Source organism: Pseudonaja textilis, chromosome 5 (assembly GCF_049901715.1).
Source record: "Pseudonaja textilis isolate UNSWEBS1 chromosome 5, rPseTex1.2, whole genome shotgun sequence".
Classification (NCBI taxonomy): Eukaryota; Metazoa; Chordata; class Lepidosauria; order Squamata; family Elapidae; genus Pseudonaja; species Pseudonaja textilis.
In genome coordinates, this window is record NC_141994.1 from 39,169,389 (window position 1) to 39,181,936 (window position 12,548).

The window sequence follows — 12,548 nt, forward strand, 5'->3', positions numbered from 1 at the left end:
CACACTAGAAAGATCAAAACTAATACACAAGTATAAAGAAAATGCCCATGAATGGAGTTGCAGTGAATAGTTTATATTCTTGCCCCGATTTTTGTATAGTCTGATGATTATAGCTCCAATATTTAGGAATTTCTATTTCCTAAAATTTGGCATTTTTGTAGACAAACTATCCCTTTAGCACAACTGTTTTGCATACCTATTTTGCTATAACATTACTCCTTCATTATTCCAGATTATGTGATCAAAATTGCAGAGAAACAAAAAAATGAAGATATTTCTTGTAGAAATCAGATATCTTGCACTCTTAGCCTGACTAGATACCAGATGTCAAGATCTTATTATATTGTTGTGCCTTTGAGCCATTGTTGTTTTCTGGTGATGCCAGGGCAAGTCTCTGCCATTTTCTTGGCAAGATTTCAAAAATGGTTTGTCGTTACTTGCTTCCTAGGGCTGAGAGGGAGTGACTGGCCCAAAGTCATCCAATTGGCTTTCTGATGAAGGCAGAATTAGAATTGTCCTAACTAATAAACCAACTGACTGTCACAATCTACTATTGAGATAATTCCCCGTTAGGAGAATGAGCACATACAGGGAGACGTATTTGAGAGTAGTGTTTGAATAATACACACACAGCACACAGATACACTGTACAGTAAATGTAGGTTTTTTTACTTTCAATAAAGGTTTAAGCAAAATTCAAAGATAAGCAGTCCAAAGTCATTCACAGGTAAAATCAGTCAGTTTTCATCCAGGGATAATCCAATAACAAAGTCCAGTGTCAAAAACAGTTCAGTATCAGACTTACATCAAATCCAGGAATAGCAGTCAATTAGGAAAAATGGCAATACTCTCCAACAGAAGCAAAACAGAGACTCACACTCTCTTCTGAGACTAAGACTAAGACAACCCAGGTTTCTGGCTCCATCTTATAGATGTTTGAGAAACCACACCCAATTACATTTTTGCATTTTCTTAAAGATACAATATTAAAATCTTTATCCTGGTTTATATATTTTCAACCCAAATAGCTGTTAGGTGACTTATATTCCTAACATCTACCACCATCACAAGGCATATCAATGTAAACAAGAATACTAGTTTCAGCTTGTGAAAGAATTAAAAAAAGCTTAAAGAGATGTGTAGCCACTATTGCATTCCCAAATTGCTATGGCTCTCTATAGCACCTAGAATCGGCTCTCCTAAGCAATTTGTTGAAGTATCAATTCACAGAGACCATTTTCCCAGAGACAATCACATGAAGATTATCTCAGGCATGAAATTTGCCAGACACAACTTCTGCTTCATTGTTGAAATGTCTACCATTGCAGTGTTACATTTTTCTGCTGTCATTATTATGGAAAGAACATCTATAAAATTGTGACTGAATCCAGGAAGACTTTGGCACACAGAATTTGTTCTCAGTGTGAATATATAATCCTGTCAGGTGTTTTGGCAGCTTCCTAAACTGAAGGGAATTCTTTAATTTTATTTATTTTTCCAGATGTATAAACTGCTCCAATAGAAGCTGATTCATTTCCCATATTCATATATTTACATTAAATGCAAATACTTTAACAAGGCAGTGTAAATACTATAACAAATGAACAGGAAAAAAAAAGAAAAAAATGTAAAAAAGCTGGAAATATGACAGTCATTGGACTAAAAACTATTCCTCACCAGATGGAGCAGTCAGTCATAACACTCCAGATCTGAGGCCAGATGGAGGAGCCTTGATTTAACTGACATGTTAAAAGCCTGGAGTGAATGGATTATTTTGATCAAGCCAGGGTTTCTCAACTTTGGCAAGTTAAAGACGTGTGGACTTCAACTCCCAGAATTCTCCAGCTGGCTGACTAGAGAATTCTGGAATTGAAGTCCACACGTCTTCAACTTGCTAATTCTGAAATACTAGATCAGGGGTGTCAAACTCATGGCCCGTGGACCAGATGCATCATGAGCTGGCCCCATCCCTACCCAGTTTAGTGAACGGGGGGAAAGTCCCAATGTATCACGTGATGCCACTGTGACAACGCAAGTTTTACACCCCTACATTAGATCAAGCAATTCCAAAACAGGATTGCTGCAAATGAAAAAACATGTTTTGGAGGATTCTGTAGATCAGCGGTTGCCAACCAGTGGGCCACGGCCCACTGGTAGGCCTTGAGAAAATTTTGGTGGGCCGCAGAGAAATCTCACCCCCAGAGCACCCCCCCAAAGCAATTAATCCAGAGCAGAAACACAAGACTGCACTGCCCACATGGCTCATGGGAACCCTCCATGCCCACTCACTCCTTACCTGACAAACTTGCCTGCTGAATTACTATTTTTCAACCATCATCTGTTCTGCTGTGCCGGGAGATTTAGATTAGCTAGGAAGCAGAAAATGGTTGGATTTCTTGCTTTCTAGCTAGTCTTTAGATCTTCAGCTCTGCTTTTAAGCACAGCCGAATCTCCCTTAGGACTAAAGGTTCTATTATTCAGTGCAGACTCATGGCAAGCAAATTTGAGAGACTGAGCTAGCCGATGGCAGATAGATAGATCACTGAATGATTCTGTGAGCAATTCAATCTGTCTGCTTTGCCTGATTTTGGGTAAAAGTTGCTCTTTTTTATAAAAAATTCAATATTTATATAAATATTTATAATATTTACATATAAGCCATGCCCAGTCAGTCACATGACCACCAAGCCACACCCAGAAAACTAGCTACTGGTCCCTGGAATTTAAAATTATGAGTTTGGTGGTTCCTGGGGTCCAAAAGATTGGCAACCCCTGCTGTAGATGACAGTCACTGAGAGAAGAATCCAGACTGATGGAAGAAGGCAGTTCCGCAGAACTGAGGATGTTAAAGTTGAACAATAGAAACTTGAATTAACCCAAAAGACAACAGAAACCCGTAAATATGTTGAAGTAGTTGTGTTAGAATTCACACTCCTAACTACTCAACTGCCTTCTGGACCTACTCTAGCTTCTCAGTGATTTTTGATGCATGATTATCAATTTTCTAAGCATTAAATTTTTATAGAAAAATTGAGAATTCCTGAAAGGAAATTATTTTCCGACTCTTTATTAATATGAGAACCATACTAGCATTATAAAAGGAGGTACAGAATATTATATGAAGTGTGCTGAAATTACAACTGAATCCAAAATATTAACAATTTCAGCTTTTGGGATTTGCTCCAGTACACTTTAGATGTATTTAGTAATGTTAATATATTAATATGAGATTATTTAACCTAACCTACTGGGTCCAACCCCACCACCAATGTAAAATTGTAAGTGAAATATATCCATTGAAGGGAAACCCACTATCTCTCTGGGTAATAGGTTCCCTCTCAGTCTGTTCTTTGCTGTTGAAAGATTTCTTTAAACTTTAAATTGGAGTTTTCCAGGAATTTAAATCAATAATCCTGCATACTAAGAAGTGATGCCTTGTCTCCTTCAGTTCATTCACATACTTGAAATGTGCTATCCTATCCTTTCTCCTGTTTCAAGGTTAAGATTTTCTGCTGCTGATGCAGCCTGAAATTATATCTATTTTCCCCATTTATATTATATTGCTGATTTATATGTAATCTGAATAGTTTTCTGAAATCTTTTTCTCATATGGTTATTAAACCTGAAACATCCATTTTATAAAAGTGCATTCAATTTCTGTTTTTTGAATCAGACTAAGATTTGTTTTTAATTTCATCCTGTAATTTTCATTATCTAGTCTATTGAGATCATTTTTAAGTGTCTTCTATAATATTTTTATCTACAGCTATGGTACCCATCTCTTCCACTTCTTCATCTGGGGTATCAATAAAAATATGCAGGCATTGATACCAGAGTAGTATCAGTTGTATCATTTCAAACCCATCTGTTCCTGCAACAATTCCAATAAAACCCATGCTTTATGCACTTTCTTCCAGAATTATTCTTGCCATTTTCTAACTGCAAAACCTCAGTGTTTTCATGTACTGTATGTTGTCTTCACCTTGGGACAAAGATTGTTTTCTGAATAGCTGTAATTACCATATGAAAGTAGGTCAGGATACTTTCCATTGGGGCTCTGTAATGTACAAGATACACAATAAAACCAAAGAGCACCACTGTGTTTTCTACGTTTTGCTGTATCAAATTCTTACTGCTTAATATTTTATTTCTGCCTGTAAATGCAATCATTTTTGAAGTATGCTTTTATTGTTTGCCATATTTCAGATTCATTACTGTCAATGTCAGCATATTAGATTTCTTGGCATATATACATATAAATTTATGGGAAAACAACATGAATAATAAATACATCTCAATCCTGCAAACTGTAAGTCACTGATCTCTGCTCTCTTTTCCCTCCTTCCAAAATTTATACACTGCCTTTATCACTTTATACATTTTAAACTCACCATAAGAGCTGAAAAATGCACTGCTACATAAAACTCAGACCGAGCTATTGAACTTATTAATAGCCACTTACTGGTGAGAGTACACTCTCTCTGCAACACCAAGTTCTCAGTTTTTAGTCATCCGTTCATATGTTCTATAAGGATACTTCAGTTCTCCCCCAATCTGTCTGTAAGATGTTACAAAAACAGATCTCTTCTACTCACTTTCAACAGTATGAAAGCCTTTGAGCCATTGTTGGTTTCCCAAGCTTCCTAAATAACAATTCTAATCACCACATCCAACTTTACCTTTTGTTTGAGATTGAAGTGTCCAAACCTACCTACTGATCGAAATTTAGGAACTAATGGTCCCAAATACTCTCATTTGCTATTTACTACAGGTAGTCCTTGATTTGTGACCACAATTGGGATCAGAATATGCATTGTTAAGCAAAGAGGTTGTTAAGTCAGTCATGCTGGATTTTACAGCCTTTTTTGCCATGGTTGTTAAGCAAATCAGTTAAGTGAATCATGTGGCTGTTAAGCAAATCCAGCTTCCTTCAATGACTTGTCAGAAGTTGACTAGGAAGATCATGAATGACGATCGCATAATTCAAGGATGCTGGAACCATCGTAAATGTATGCCAATTGTCAAACTGAATTTGGATCACATGACCATGGAGAGCCTGCAATGGTTGTGAGTGTGAGTACCAAGTTGTAAGTCACTTTTTTCAGTGCTGTTGTAACTTTGAACAATGGTTGTAAGTCAAGGACTACCTGTAGTTCATTGATATGCTAACTGAATAGTTACGAATACATTTTTTCATTAATTGTGTTAATCGGTTCAACCAGTTAATTTGCAACACAGATACAGAATTCAAATTTGTTTTGCTTGTTATACTTACTAGAACCTTTATGCCAGATATGTATGAAATAGAAAAGAAATAGAGCTGTGTTGAAATATATAGTTTGGAAAAGGCCATTTAGGCTGATGAGTCCAATTTTATCCCACTTATGTGCTAGAAATAAATTAGTACATCCCTAACAGATGGCTATTTAGCTTCTCTCATCACCTCTCTGAGTATTTGATTCCACTGTCAAACTGGCCTTAACTTCAGAAAATCTACCTTTTTGTAGCTTAAATCCGTTATTTCTCATCCTGTAGTCTAGGATGTTGGAGGAAAAAATATTGGCTTTTTTCTGCATAACATCCTGGATTGGCCAGATAGGAGCCAATAAGCTATTTAAGATTCAAAGACACCTAAAACCTGGGTGAAAAACCAGAAGAATTTTATTGGATAACTATTAGAGTTGCAGAGAAAAAGACATACCAGTCCATGTCCCTTTAGCTTTCCAAGAACCCCAGAAATGGCAGTAGATAGATCTCTTGGCATCAGTAGTTATGCAACACAGTCCTAGGACTTTGGATATAAGTTGAGTTTGAAAATGTCCAAAGCTTTTGCCACTTTTATACAATTTTCTTAAAGGACATGAACTGTAAACAACAACACCTGAAGATGGCTTGATAGCATCTCTTAGCAGTGTCTTGGTCACGACATCTGACAATTGACAGAGACATTTTTTAACAAGGCAGGTCCTTAGCAAGCAACACCTGGAGATAGTCTGAGGACATATCTTGTCAAAAACTTCCAGCCAGACAATTGACCCTTTGCTAAAAATATTTTTAAAGGAAAATTTCTTTCTAGCAGCTGTCTTTGCCCTCTCCTTAACAGGTGTTAGACAATTCACATTATCCTCTAACTTAATTATTACAAGTAGGAATATAGATAAAAGGCTGAAAGATGACAGTGATTTATAGTACAGTGAAACAATACACAAGTATTTGTTAAGTAATTTTTTTTCTAGCCAGATATGAGAATTTACAGAGCAAAACTTGCTCACCCCAGCTGCTTAGTAACTTTTTCTGCACAATTATGTCTTAACATATGCAAAGGAAAAAACAGTAGTTTGCAGTGTAGCATTAAATACTCATCTTGACATTATATGTCCCCATTCTGACATAAATATAACAGAAGCTGTTGAATGCCTTCCAAGATTCTATCTGTATGTGTGGGTGTACACTTTTATCACGTATATATCTGCTGCCATGCAATCAAACTTTACTAAAGCTATGATGGAACCTTTTCACCCTGAGGCAACAAGTAAGAAAATCAGATTCAATAAACATACAACTGTTTGAAGTTTCTTAAAGACTTTATTGCCAGTTATAAGAGGTATGAATAATAAGGAAGACAGAGAAAATAAAGTTCTACTTATATCCCCTCATCTTTGAGAAAACTTAGTGGTGACAGTGGGGTTCTAGTTGCGCCATTGGGCAGCACCCTTCTAGGCTGACTCCATTCTATCCAGAGGTTTAAAGTTTCAATGTAAACTATCTCTTTCCTTTTTAACTAATCGGTTCTATCTTTGAAAAAAGTATCTATCTAGGCTATGGAGTACAGTACATACCACGTTCATTCAAACATATATGAATAAAGAAAGACCACCTGATCATGCCATTCTAATTCCTTATACAAGGTGGCTTTGAAACAAGCACTTACATAATGCTGTTTGTTTGTTTGTTTATTCAATTTCTATAGCTGCTCAACTCAACCAAGTGACTCTGAATGGCTTACAATTCTAAAATTATAAAATGACATCCACAAAATAAATAAGTACAAACAATAGCTTGATGATGAATCAGAATAAAGCTGGAAGGGACCTTGGAGGTCTTCTAGTCCATCCCCCTGCTCAAGCAGGAGATCCTATACCATTTCGGACAACTGACTGTCCAGTCTCTTCTTAAAAACCTCCATTGATGAAGCACCACCAACTTCTGGAGGCCAGCTGTTCCACTGGTTAATTGGCCTCACTGTTAGGAAGTTTCTCCTAAATTCCAGATTGCTTCTCTCCTTGATTAGTTTCCATCCATTGCTTCTTGTCCTGCCCCCTGGTGCTTTGGAAAATAAATTGACTTCCTCCTCTTTGTGGTAGCCTCTTAAATACTGGATTGCTGCTTGTCCTTCTTTTCTCTAGACTAGCCAAGCCCAAATCCTGAAACCATTTTTCATATGTTTTAGTCTCCAGGACTTTAATCATCTTGGTTTAATCAACTAATAGTAAAGCCAAGTAACAGGGCCCTAGCACATTCCAAAGCTTAGGCCTGGGTACACAGCCATGTTTTAAGGCTGTACTGATAATGTTCCCCCCCAAAAGTAAAAGAAATAAGATCCATATTAATGCATCAAACAACTTGTTTACAGAATATATTGTATGCATATTACCTAAAGGGAAAAAAAAAGATATATTGGAAAAGCGGTGCACACTATTAACTATAAGACTCTGCTATAATAAGGAATCTTTTTCACTCCCTTTGTGGAAGCTATTACCCTGAGTATACAAATCTTTTCTTAAATTATGGATTGGTGAACTAGGAAAAATATCCTGCTTGAGATGAACACTCAATGCAAGTGGATGGAATTGAAGGTCCTATACTAATTAATAACTCTTTCCTTTAAATACATAGTAAGAATCAACTGTCCTTCAATCTCCAAAAATTGCATAATTAAGTCAATAACAAAAATTTAAATCTAACCAAAACAAAAATACAACCTATCACTAGCACTCAAATGCCTATTGCAACAGAACTGTTTTTTTTTTTTTTATTGGGACCAAATAAATCTCAGGGAGGAAAAAGTATGCTAAGGTGTTAAGAGAAGCTTTGCCTGGGTCTCCCTCCTCTCTCCCTACTACATACCTACCTACCTAAAGAAATCCTCTTTGGAAAAACTCTCCAAATTAGATGCATTTTTGCTGAGTGCTGGAGTCCTGGAGAAAAGCAGAAAGCAAAAGTAGACCTTTATGGGTTAATACCGACACTTTGAATTGGATATGAAAACCCATAAGCAACCAATAGAATGACTGCATCACAGATGTTATACCTCTAAAGCAACTTATTCTCACCAGCAGTTCAGCCACTGCATTCCAAACCAACTGCAATTTTCAGATTGACTTCAAGAAAGCCCTGTGCAGAATGTGCTACTGCAGTCTACAGATATATTGAAAAGTGAATGAGAATAGAATAGAATTCTTTATTGGTCAAGTGTGATTGGACACACAAGGAATTTGTCTTTGGTGCACATGCTGTCAGTGTACATAAGAAAAAATAAAATACATTCATCAAGAATCATAAGATACAACACTTAGTGATAGTCTTAGGTTACTAATAAACAATCAAATCATACTAGGAAACAAATAAAACAATATAAATTGTAAAGATACAAGCAACACAGTTATAGTCATAACTGGGAAGACATGGGTAATAGGAAGAATGAGAAGATTAATAGTAATACAGTCTTAGAAAATAATTTGACAGTGTTGTGGGAGTTAGTTGTTTAGCAGAGTGATCGCATTTGGGGAAAAACTGTCCTTATGTCTAGTTGTTCTGGTGTGCAATGCCCTATAGCATCGTTTTGAGGGTAGAAGTTGAAACAGTTTACGTCCAGGATGTGAGGGGTCTGTAGATATTTTCACAGCCCTCTTTTTGACTTGTGCTGTATACATGTCCTCAATGAAGGCAGGTTGGTAGCAATTGTTTTTTCTGCAGTTCTAATTATCCATTGAAGTCTGTGTCTGTCTTGTTTGGTTGTAGATCCAAACTAGACAATTATAGAGGTGCAGATAATAGACTCAATAATTCCTCTCTAGTACTGTATCAGCAGCTCCTTGGGCAATTTGAGCTTTCTGAATTGGCGCAGGAAAAAACCTTCTTTGTTGTGCTTTTTTATGACGTTTTTGATGTTAGGTGTACATTTTAAGTCATGAGATATGATAGAACCTAGAAACTTGAAGGTCTCTACTGCTAATACTGTGTTGTCTAGTATTGTACGAGGTGGTAGTATAGGAGGGTTTCTCCTAAAATCTACCACCATTTCTTTCTTTTTTTTAAAAGAATTTTATTAATTTTCAATAAACAAACATGCACAAACAAAACACAAAACATGAAAACATAAAACTTCTTTTTGGAAAGCGGCCTAGTCCCGGGTTACATCTTTTGGTACAGACATAAATCAAGTTCATGCTCACTTTATATACCATTTCATATCTTATTTACCATTCTATCTTTTCTATATGACTTCTCCCCTCTTTTCACTCTCTTAATTCTATTTTATTTATTTCATCTCAATTTAGATCATTATACTGATATCTTTTGTCCGTTCTGTAATCATCCATTTTTCTTTTCTTATTAACACAATATTTCTCCTGTAACCACTAATTGAAGTATGACGCCTTTATATCTTTCCCCTAAATTTAACACTTAAAATAATATATAATTCTCATTCTGGTTCTGCTTAGCACATTCTAAAACTACCTACTACATTTTAAGATAGAAAAATAATAAATTTATAATATAATTGAAACAATAATCCATAGTATATTAAACTTTATCATTTATGCATTTTGGTATTTTGTTAAATCCTATAAAAATCCAATTTTCTAACATTGTTTCAGATTAAAAAAAAACAATAAAATAATACATTTATAATATGGTTGAAACAATAATCCAAAGCAAATTAAACTCTATCATTAAATCTATTCCCTTTAATATTTTATTAAATCATATAATATTCCAATTTTCTAACTCTATTTCAACAATACTACAATACAATCTTGTGTGCTTTTGCAGAATCTCTTTTTAATTGTATTTTACCCTTTGTCTCTCAAAAAGATCTGTTTTTTTACATCTTGTTTCAAGCCTTTGTGACTTCTCTTCCCTTTTCTCCTTCCTTTCTTGTCCAATCTAGCCTTTTTACCCCCCCCCAAATCTCTTAGTCTCCACCCTCTTAATCTCCCCTCTCTGTTGTATTCCTCTTTTCTGTTGCTTTCTGACATTGTATTGATTTTTCACCTTATTTTCCCTTTTTTTTTGGTTGTTTTTTTAAATCTTGAATTCTCCATTCCCTTTCCCCTCTTTCCCCTTTCTTCCTCAACCAAAGTCACTTGTTCGTCAAAGATGGCTTCTTCTTCTTCATCCCTGCTTTCTTGTTGTTGTAATTCCTGGTAGTAGAAATTGCCATTTCAAGAAAGTGAAAAACAGATCCAGAAGAGCCCTTCCCTTCTTGTTCCTCCTCTTTTAACTTTTGAAATTCCATTTTCAATTCTTCAACAGATAATGCCATTGTGAAATTTTTTAAACAATTCAAAAGTTATTAGTCTTTCAAAAAATAGTTTCCAAAAGTCCCAAAGTCACCAAGCAACCCTAATCAACACAAACTGTTTCATTTAGCACTTTCTCCTTTTTATACTTTATACTGTGTCCCTTGAGGTCACAATGCCTGTATATAGCTCTTCTTGGGGTAGAATCAATTGAAAAGTTCCAAAACAAATGAGAAACAAATAAATGTTGGAAAAATGTAAAGTAAAAGTAAAGTAAAAATAAAAAGTAAATGTTGGAAAAATGAAAGATTCTTTCAACTTCTTTTAAATGTCTTAATTGTTTGCTGAACTCTGCTTAGAGCAGGAAGGTCTAGTTCATTGTTTCTCATTTGTTCTTTAACAAATTGAAATTTGGATTACATCAAAAAATGAATTTGACAATATTAAAGTTTAGAGGTGACTCCAATTAAACTTTAAATTTTTAAATAAACACATAAATGCACATAAACACTTCTTAAACGGGTCAGTCCAATCTACTGAACCAAAGTCCACTTTCTCTCTTCTGTCTATGACAATACTAAAATTATTCACAATGGGTGGTAAGAAAGATCATTATCACCACCATGCATTTCAAAGCAACCTGGAAAATAATAGGCAGAAATATTTGTCAGCAAGAATTAAATCACTGGCAAACATTCTTCCCTGCTGCTTCTCCTTCTTTAAAAAAAAATGACAGTTTTTTTTTTCATGTCAGTAATTCTCTCTTAGCCTAGACAGTGAAATTGAAAACATTTATCCACTAACCAGCAGTGAAACAATATGATAGGTAGCCATATTGTCTGGTGAGGGAGGACATTCTCCTGGCTTGCCTGCTGGTCAGTTGGCTGGCTAGGCATACCTCTGCGATGTGTCCCTTGCTGTCACAATGCCTGTATATAGTTCTTTGAAGCGGCACGCTGAGTGATGGTGATTCCAAAGTGCACTTCCGAAGTTCAGCCCAAGACAGGAGTCCTTATACCGTACCCTCCTGGAGAAATGAATGTCCAATCTTTTCTTGAAAACCTACAATGATGGAGCACCCACAACTCTGGGCGGCAAGCTGTTCCATTGGTTAACGAAATCCTGACAGTGAGAGCAGTTAATTTCTCCTTAATTCCAATTTGGATGTATCTTTAACAAGCTTCTTGCCCTGCCCTCGGGTGCTTTGGAGAATAAGTCAACCCCCTCATCACTGTGCTCAGCTTATTGTGTCTCTGATTCAAGAATTTGGTTTTCAGAGGCTGAATATGTTTTTCCTACTGTGCAGTTAGCCAGATGGCTTCCATACCTAAGGGAAGACTAGAAGAAAGACACCTTAATTACTGTACACTGGTTGTTGTTCTCTATGCATGAGTGTATCAATACATATATGCATGACTTATTCAAGTAACATACCCCGTTATGAATTTATCTTAGCCATTTTATTTTAGTTGTTCCTCGTTAGCTGTTCTCGCTTTTCCAGAAACATTTTTTAAAACTAAGTTTAAAGTATGCTTGACTTTGAGAAAAAAAAATATGATCACAAAATGAATGATATTATTTTTACAACCACAATAAAAAAAAGTCTTCTAAATGTCCAGTCTCAAGATAGTTTTCATTGTTTAGAATGGAGCTTGTTTTCAATTAATTATGTCTCAGGTTGTCCTCAGGATCTTGTCTTATTCTGACATTATCATGCCAATGATTGTGGTGACATCTAGTGGTAAAATCTGAAGTATTTTTGGAAATGTTTTCATGTCTATCCTTCTCGGTGAAAAATCCTTTTCATTCAGATCATTTAAATTTGATTTCCCTCATTTGCAAGCCAAAATAATGCAATCCAGTTTTGAATTATCTCCAAAAAGCCATTCATGCAGCTTCAAAAGCAGCCTGGAATGTGGGTTGAAGAGATATGAGCTAACCTCAGAGGTTATAGAGTTTGCTTCAGTGCATTGTCAGTTTTTCAGCACAGCCAATTTGTCATGACAACATGGACCCACTCCG